The following is an 8,478-nucleotide window of genomic DNA, read 5'->3' as shown; positions in this document are numbered from 1 at the left end:
GTGAGGCACGGGAATAGGTTGTCCAAGCGAGCTGTGGATGCTCCATCCCTGGTGTCATGGGTTCAGCAGTAGCTCATGCTCTGCCAGGGAGGAGGGAGAGATAGGGCGCCTGGTCTGGGCTAGTCGGGGAGGTATTCCATACCACAGCACGTCCTGCTCGGGGAGGGGACTGGAAGCTGGCCGGGAGGGAAGGAGTTAACACGCCGGGCTGGGCTCGGGGAGGCAACGGGAAGCTCTCTCTGGGGCTTCCGGCTGCTGGCCTCGTGGCGGCGGGTGGTATCGTATTCTCTCTCCCTGTTTGTCCCCTCTAACATTGCTTTGTTATTGGTACCGGTAGTTATTTCTGTTATACCTTGATTGCTGGACTGATTTTACCTCGATCCGTGGGAGTTGTATCCCTCCGGCTCTCCTTCCCATCCCTCCGGGAGTGGGAAGGCGGGGGGGGGGGGTGAAGGGAAACAAAAGGGGAACTGTGCAGATTTAGTTTAAACCGTTTTTATCTCAATCCGTGGGGGCTACATTCTTTGGATTCTCCTTCCTAACTCTCCGGGAGTTGGGGGACTTGATTTAAACCACGACACTTGGCAGTATTCAAGGACAGATTGAATGGAGTCTTGGGTGACATGATTTAGTGTGTGGTCTCCCTGTCCATGGCAGAGGGTTTGGAACTAGATAATCTTAAGGTCCTTTCCAACCTAAACTAGTCTATAATTCTGTAATGATCTCCGGAGGTGTCTATTAGCACGCATGATCCATAGACGTTTCTGGCTGTGGATGCAAGCAGAAATTCTAGACTCACTGCCTGTACACCTCCAACCTCTCTGAAAAGTGTACCAGCAGAATTAACCACAGAAAAGACACTGAAATTGTCTTGGCAAAATGGCTTGGTATTTTCTTGACGTTACCTTAAAGGACTGTCTGTCATTTAAAATAGAAGCCCTTTTTATCCTAGACTGAAGCAGCAGGACTGATATTTGTGAAAAGTGACAGTGCTCAGTACCACAGTCCTTTGCTCTCTGCTCAGACGGGCTGCTTTGCAGTTGTGGGCGATTCTGGTAGGAAATAGGTGGCACCAGCAGAATAAGGAAGCTGGTCAGGCACATCTTCCTAGTGCATTTTCAAATTTACAAGTCATGTTTTTGAAAACTTTTGAGAGATTATACAGGATTTAGAAATAACTAAAGCATTTGCCTGGGATATTTTGACCCTCTGGGCAAGCATGACATGGGCCAGTGTTTCCAGCCTTTAATTGCATGATATTATTTTTAATATAACATGTTTACTGTTCTGTGAGGGAAACAGTTGGAAAATATTTTTTAAATTGCTTGTGTGCCATTTGCAGAACTAATTTTGTTCCAATTTTGAAGCTGTGAAATTGTCAGGGAATTTAATTCTTCTAAAGGCCATTTACTATTCTTAAATGCCAATATTCACACTTTTTCAGTAGTGAAAGTCTTCCACGTGGTTGATGATTTTGTGCTCCTTATGTGATCTGCTAAAGCCTTAATGGGAGGAGTTTGAACATAGAGGAGGTGGAACCACTTCATAATTTCTCTCTCCAGCCTTGGCTTTTGTCATTTGCATGCACAGATGGGAAAGATGAGCTCTGCCTGTTTTGTCTGTAGTGGCCCCAAAGGTACCAGAATGCTGATGAATTTCAGGGGTGAGCTGGTTGAAACAGGGATTTCTTTCTAGTGAGAAGTTTCCATTGTGACATTTCCACATATTTTTGACTCTTACGCAAGGGGGAAATGGCACATTTCTCTTGCAACCTAAAAATATACCACTGATGCAAGTTTCTCCTCATTTCCAGCAGCCTCCCTGAAGTAAGCTGGAAACCCCAGAGCCCCTACCTCTTAGGCAGTTAGCTGGAAAGCAGTCTGGAGGGCTGGCATATTCTCTCTAGCTCCTGAAAAGCTACCTCATAGGAAAACTTTGGCCACTGGGGCCAGGAATGACCCCTGCATATTCCAATTAGACAGCACAGTCCAAAGGCTGTGAGAGAGCTATGCCTTGAGCAATGTCCTGGGTTGGCTAAATGAGCAGCTGATGAGATGTGAGGACAGAGAGTAGACTTTCCCAGTGAAGTTAAAGGTTGATATTCCTCAAGGTGATTTTAAGAGAGTGATTTAGGCTTCTCTCTTATGAGGCCCCAAACACCTTTTACCATGGTGGTAAGCAGGGGGGAGGACAGGCATTTGCAGGACTTCTGTGAGCACCCTTTCATTTTAGTGATCTGCTGTCTAGCAAAATGTGTAAATTCTGGGATCTTTAACATTTCTGCTGCAGTTTCACAGGTGTGGTCACAGGGTCACTTGAAATGTAGAGGTGATTTTTCCATTTTGCATCTTCATAGAATCTCAGACTGGCTTGGGCTGGAAGGGACCTTAAAGCTCATCCAGTTCCAACCGCTTGCCACTGGCAGGGACACCTTCCACTAGACCAGGTTGCTCCAAGCCCTGTCCAGCCTGGCCTTGAGCACTGCCAGGGATGGGGCAGCCACAGCTTCTCTGGGCAACCTGTGCCAGGGCCTCACCACCCTCACAGGGAAGAACTGCCTAAGAGCTCATCCCAGTCTCCCCTCTGCCCTGGTAGAGCCATTCCTCCTTGTCCTGCCCCTAAAGGCCCTTGTCAAAAGTCCTCCAGATTTCTTGTCAGCCCCTGTATCTTGTGGGCCCTGGAAGCTGCTTGAAGGCCTCTCAGGAGTCTTCTCTTGAAAAGGACCAGCTCTCTCAGTCTGTTTTTTTTTTTTCTTTGATTCTCTTCCTGGGGCCAGACACTGATATGGAAGAGATTTTTCTCGTAGCTCTTGGCATATTTTACCTGTTGTGCCTGGAATGGTAACCTCTCATAGAAACAGTCCATCCTTTTCCAGCCTCTCTTTCTCAAATTCTGAACCATCTGGAAGGAAGCTGAGTCTGTGCAGGCAGCAGCCAGAATCACTAAGCAGTGTTATCCATGCTGTATCTTGTTGTATGGTCTCATATTAGGGCTGCTTGTGACATTTGTTTCTGAAGCAAACATTTCTACACCCACCCCTGTTTTTGTTTGTTTATGTAAATTACAGTACTTGGCGACTTAATTGCTATGGGGTTTATGAGACAGCATTAAGGACTATCCTAATTGTGGGCTTGTCCCCTTCCTATTTCTGGATACATTTTGAAATTGTAATTGTATGTATTTAATTTTTGTAACTCGGTGTAATGAAATTATGAATTAAGATGAAAGAAGCAGAGAAAATCTAGCTCTGCATCAATACAGAGCTGTTTCTAGCAACCAGCTTTGTCTTCAGAATCTTTCTGGCAGTTTGGGTTTTCATAGCAGTGATCCTGGGGAAATGCTCACAAGTAGGTGCCATGCTATTGTACCTCTTATTTTCAAGTGAATTTCCAACCTTTGTTAATGCAGAATTTTGCTTCTTATCAAGGGTACAAGATTAGGATTGGGAATTGGTGAGTGGAGAGTGGGGTCCTACAGGAACATTTGAGCTAACCCACCTACAACTGTGAATTGTGGGCAACCTACACAACCTACCCATCTTAATATCAGAACCGCCTTTACAGTGGATTAGAGAAAGTTGCTTTGCTATGACACACAGGGATTTGTGGCAAATAAGTGATTGGAGCCATTTAGAAACATGAACATTTGGATGGTAGGTCTTGCTCACTGCAGAACAGCATCCTAGATATTGGTGTTATGGGCAGCAGAAAACTGAATCCTTAGTTAGGAAATAAGCTGTCAGAAAAAATATGCCTCTTCACTGACTTTGTGTCACGAAACAAGTGATTTAGGATGGCTGAAAGAATGACTATCAAAGGTATTAACAAGAGCAATTTTAATACTATTTATACAGGCATGACTTCACAGAATTTGATGACAAGTTTCACTCTGACATACTGCAAGGATGAAGCGTACAAAGGAAAATTGAGGTAAAATCGAGCTAAAGAGGATTGGTACAGAGGCTGAAGACACAACGGATAAGGGAGACTCCTGTTGAGTCAGGGGATTCAGAACAGACCTCCTTGTTTGCTAAATCCCTGACAGAGCCTCTGTGTGCCTTAGTCTCAGACTTGGTCAATGGCTCATGTCTAATAGAATATGTAAAGGAAAATTGAGGTAGAATCAAACTGAAAGGATTTTTATAGAGACCAGAGGTGAAAAGGGCAATAGAGATCCTTATGTTGAGTCATGTGGTTCAGGCTGGACTCCCTTGCTTTTGAAACTCCTGACACTAGTCTGGCCTAGGTGCAGCTAGATCTAGTCTTAGTCTCAGACTTGGACAACAGTTTATGTCTAATGGAAGAAATATAGGGAATAAGAAAATCCTCTCTTTGAGTCACGAGGTTCAGAATAGATCCTCTTCCTTTCCAAACTCCTGAAGTAGCCTAGGTGTGGCTGGGTCTAGTTGTAGTCTAAGATTTGGACAACAATATACATCTAAAAAGTTACAAGCATCATTTAGCAGTACCTTGCAGTTTTAAGGTGGATCTTATAATGTGAGCTGACCAAAGCTCCAGGTTGTGGATTAGGCATATTTATGTTACCCAACCACATTTCTGCACCTACTTTGCAGCTGGCTCTACGCAACTGTGAAAACTGCATCTTTTTCAGCAGTTCTAGTGAATCAGTTCTGCTTTTTTCCTGATTTTCTATGCAGGATCCAGCCTTTCATTGTGTAATTAAATCCACGAGCATGAAAAGCAGCAGATGGGTTTGCCAATTCACAAAACATTTGTTTCATTTGGTAAATGTCTCAGTTAATTTTACCCGTTTATATATACCTTTCCTGTTTTATCTTTTTCTTCCTATTTTATCTGATTCACTGTGGAAATGAAATGCTGTTCTAAAACACTTGGTAACATAAACAACAAATTAAATCTGCACATGAAATCAAACTTGCTCTTCCCGTCTCCCCTCAAATAAAGAAGACTGTGTGATTGATTCAGAAAACAGGATTTTTCTGTATATAGATTAAGATATATAAACTGAAAACCAAAATGTTTGTTACAGGTTTGTCAGTCAGGCTTTTCCTTCAGAGAAAAAAAGATTCCAAAGCTTTTCAGGATTATCTGAATGATTCACAGTGTTATAACAGCATTTTTAGCTCACAGCACTCTTATGTGTGGAGCAGAAGGATATCTGGTTTACAGGGATACCCGTTTAAGGCCTATTCAGCACAAGAGACACATTCAAGAGGTAAGAAAAGTTATAAACAAATGGATACATAAGCCTTAATAAGTTGGCCAGAGTTTTAGGTCTGTGACAGACAGGTCTATGCAAGAGCATCTTGAATCCCCTAGGAAAAAGTAAGTTTATTATGCGATACTAAAGTGGGCTTGTAGAACTGTGCAAGCTTACTATGGGAACGTGTGGGAATCTTTCTCACCTTTTTCTCCAGGTCTTGCTGCCCTTTCCAGGATGCCCCTCTATCAATGAGTCAAACCCTCAGATTTTCTATGATTTTCTTTTGACCTTTTACACATTTGCAGATGCGTGAAAAACGTATGCGTGGTAATTATACTCACTAATTAAAGTGTCCACATATTTTCTTTTTCTTTGGTTCAGCTGGCCTTAGGGATGTTGCTGGGCATTTTAGGGTCACCTGATATGATGGTTTGTTTCAGGAGGATGGGGTGGTAGAAATGGTAAGCTAGAGGTAGAGCCAAAGCTGTTAGTTCTCAAGGTGGGAGCGACTGTGCTTTTTCTATGGGTCTTTTCTCACTTCAGCACCCTCACTCTGACTGACAAGAGCCATAGTAGGTCTATTCACTTCACATGGCAGATGACCTGGACCAAGCCCATCCACTCCCTGCATCTTCTGCATCTTCCTCGTGTAGATTGAACGCATTTGAGCCCAGACCTCATCGTGGACAGAGGCTGAGAAACTAAAATGTCCAGTTTATTTCCAGTATTTCTACTTCTAGTGTGTTCTATGTTTAGTGGGATGGAAATGAGTCATATTTTGCTTGAAGTTCAAACAGGAGAATTTTATACATTGCCTAATGCCAAATTGGCCAGTAAACCATGTTAATTAGGATTGTTAGGGAAATTTTATTTTATTGATTAAAAGTCCCACAGCTGCAAGAAACGTAACCAGTGATTGATCGTATATTTCACCTAGTTTCCCATTCAGAATTAAAAAGAAGGTGATGGTTTGGATTGCTAATGGGACATAGGTCTTTACTTCAAATGACCTCCTTTATGCTACAGCTGGCTAGTTTTTTTTTTGGCAGAGTGAAATGACAGGTCCAAACCATGGCTAGTTTAGGGCTTCTTCTAATGCAATTCTCCAGCAGCATAAAACGATCTGAATTCCCTTTGTGTTTCTGCTCCATCTTTAGGGACTCTTGTGTCTCATGAAATTTAGGGGATGTACCAGGACAAACTAAGCTGAACATTGCTGAAAGCAGAAGCCGAAGATTCAGCCGGGACAGCTACTTATAGGCTATTTTGTCGGAGGAACCCAGAATCAAGAGGACGACTCAATATGAGTTACACGTCTTGTTCCCCTTTATTGATCACAATCGTCTATATTTATACAGTTATTGATAGCTCACGTGCTACTAAACACTCTTCCATTGGCTACATTAGTCTGTCCACATGCCTATCTATACATAGCTATTGGCTGAGCTAGAATTTCCATGTTAGTCTCTGCGTCTGCTTACAATGGCTCAGTGTATTATACTTTGATACGTACACAGTAACTGGCTGTATTAAGAGCTGGCTGTATTAGTGGATACATGTACAGTGTAGCACACAGCAACTAAGATACAATTTGGTTACATTAAGTGTATGAGATTCTGGTCTCCAAAACTTGCTAACAGTTCACTATTGTGTCTTAACACATCCCAGTTTCTTCTCATCTTGCTTGCACTGCTACTTTTGCTTCTTTACCCACAGCTTTGTTCATCCTTGGTTCGTGTCAAGCTCCGTGTAGGCACTTGCTGACTTAGGATTGTGGCCTGCACTCTCCATAAACGCCATTTTCTGATGCTAAGACATTGGGATTGGGCACAAGATGCCCACTGCTTTGCAGCCAGTCCACAACAGTTCACTGTCACTCAGTTTCAAGCCTGGGTTGTGCAAGTCAAAATCAGGGATTATTCAGCCCTTCATAATTCGCATGCCCACACTCCATCAGCCATTGTTCCACACTACTTGAGTTTACCAGTCCTGTGAAATAGACTAACTCGTGAAGAATGGGACCTTGGCCACTGCTGTGCACGGGTACTTTTTTAACCTCCACATGGAATTTTTTGTAGCTCTCCAAACACGCAACAGCAAACAGAGTGGTCCTGCCTTTTCAGCTAACATTGCTATTTTTTTATCTGCTAACTAAATATTGATTTATTCCTGGTAATTTCTGTAAGATATTACGCACTGTAGTGATGTTAAAGGAAGGCATACTCTTGCTCCTTTAAGGTCTAGGGGTGTGAATAGACAGAGGAGAGAGGTTCACAGAGAGAGCAGAGAAAGAATGGGGCAGCAGGAGTAAAGACGTCACCATATGCATTAATTAGAAACGACTGGACACACAGGAATTGGCAGAAGAGGTTGGGGCAGTCTAGCAGACGCTTTCAATACCTTAACGGTGTGGTGTGAGATCACTCACATATGTACTTTGATAGAAGTCTGATAGAGGGCTACAAATAGCCCCAGAAAATGGCTTGATTCCAAGATCCTTGTACAAAAAAAGGAGCGTGAAAATGAATGAATTGCACCATTATTGGTAGTATTTTCTCTGCCACACTTCAGGATCTGAATTTCAAGGCCAAATTGAGAGACCATGAGGAGACTTTGAAGCATGGTCTGAGATATTTTGGCCTCTCTGCTGTGGTCTGTACATTCAGCTTTCTGCCTAGGTTTACCTCTGACAGATTCTCTCTTCTTTGCCCACCTTACTGCCCTCCCCGTATTATCCAGACAGATAGAGAGACAGATGAGCTTGGATTTGTAATTTAAGTAGCTGCATTAGTTCTGTGAGAGAGAAAATAGAAATGAAACTGGCTGATGAAAATGGGTCATGGCAGAATTGCATTGAAATTCTCTGTAATGAGGTTTGAATGTACAAACAAAGGCCCTGAAAGCAGGAGAGAACATGGCCACTGCAGGACTCTAACAAACACAAGGCCACAGCATTGCTCTCTTTCCTAAATGTCAGTAGAGGTCTTCCCTAAGCCACCATCTAGGTCCTGTTTGGCAAACCAGGTCATATCACAAGCAGCAAAAGAAGACTATGAAATTCCCCAGTCTGTTGTTGCCGCAGCTGGATGGCTCTGCAGTTGCAATTACTTTTAGTTTGCAAAAAAGGTGGCCTCTGCATGCTCTCCCTGGATGCTGTGGGTGTTTATCAAGAAAGATATTTTGCATTTGCCTCTGGATAGTTTTATAATAAGAACTCAACAGTCACTCTGGGTCTTTCCAGAATATAATTATCTCATCATCCTAAATAATTTTAGACTACACCTTGATCATTCT

General features: G+C 42.9%; 1 long non-coding RNA gene across 7 annotated transcripts; it reads left to right on the top strand.

Moving 5' to 3' along the window:
• Positions 1–235: 235 nt before the first annotated feature.
• On the top strand, positions 236–6,228 carry LOC117437916 (uncharacterized). 7 transcript variants are annotated; one of them, XR_004550536.1, is made up of 4 exons: positions 236–276; positions 1,445–1,636; positions 3,854–3,929; positions 4,658–6,228. It is a non-coding gene; the product is annotated as an uncharacterized lncRNA (long non-coding RNA). The 7 variants fall into 7 exon arrangements; XR_004550540.1 differs by lacking the exon at positions 1,445–1,636 and having other exon boundaries at positions 246–276; positions 4,658–4,744; positions 5,011–6,228; XR_004550537.1 differs by lacking the exon at positions 1,445–1,636 and having other exon boundaries at positions 246–276; positions 5,011–6,228.
• The last annotated feature ends 2,250 nt before the right edge of the window (positions 6,229–8,478 follow it).

The sequence above is a fragment of the Melopsittacus undulatus genome, chromosome Z, assembly GCF_012275295.1.
Source record: "Melopsittacus undulatus isolate bMelUnd1 chromosome Z, bMelUnd1.mat.Z, whole genome shotgun sequence".
Lineage (NCBI taxonomy): Eukaryota > Metazoa > Chordata > Aves > Psittaciformes > Psittaculidae > Melopsittacus > Melopsittacus undulatus.
The sequence above is the reverse complement of the archived record's forward strand: the minus strand, read 5'-3'. Positions and strand labels throughout refer to the sequence as shown.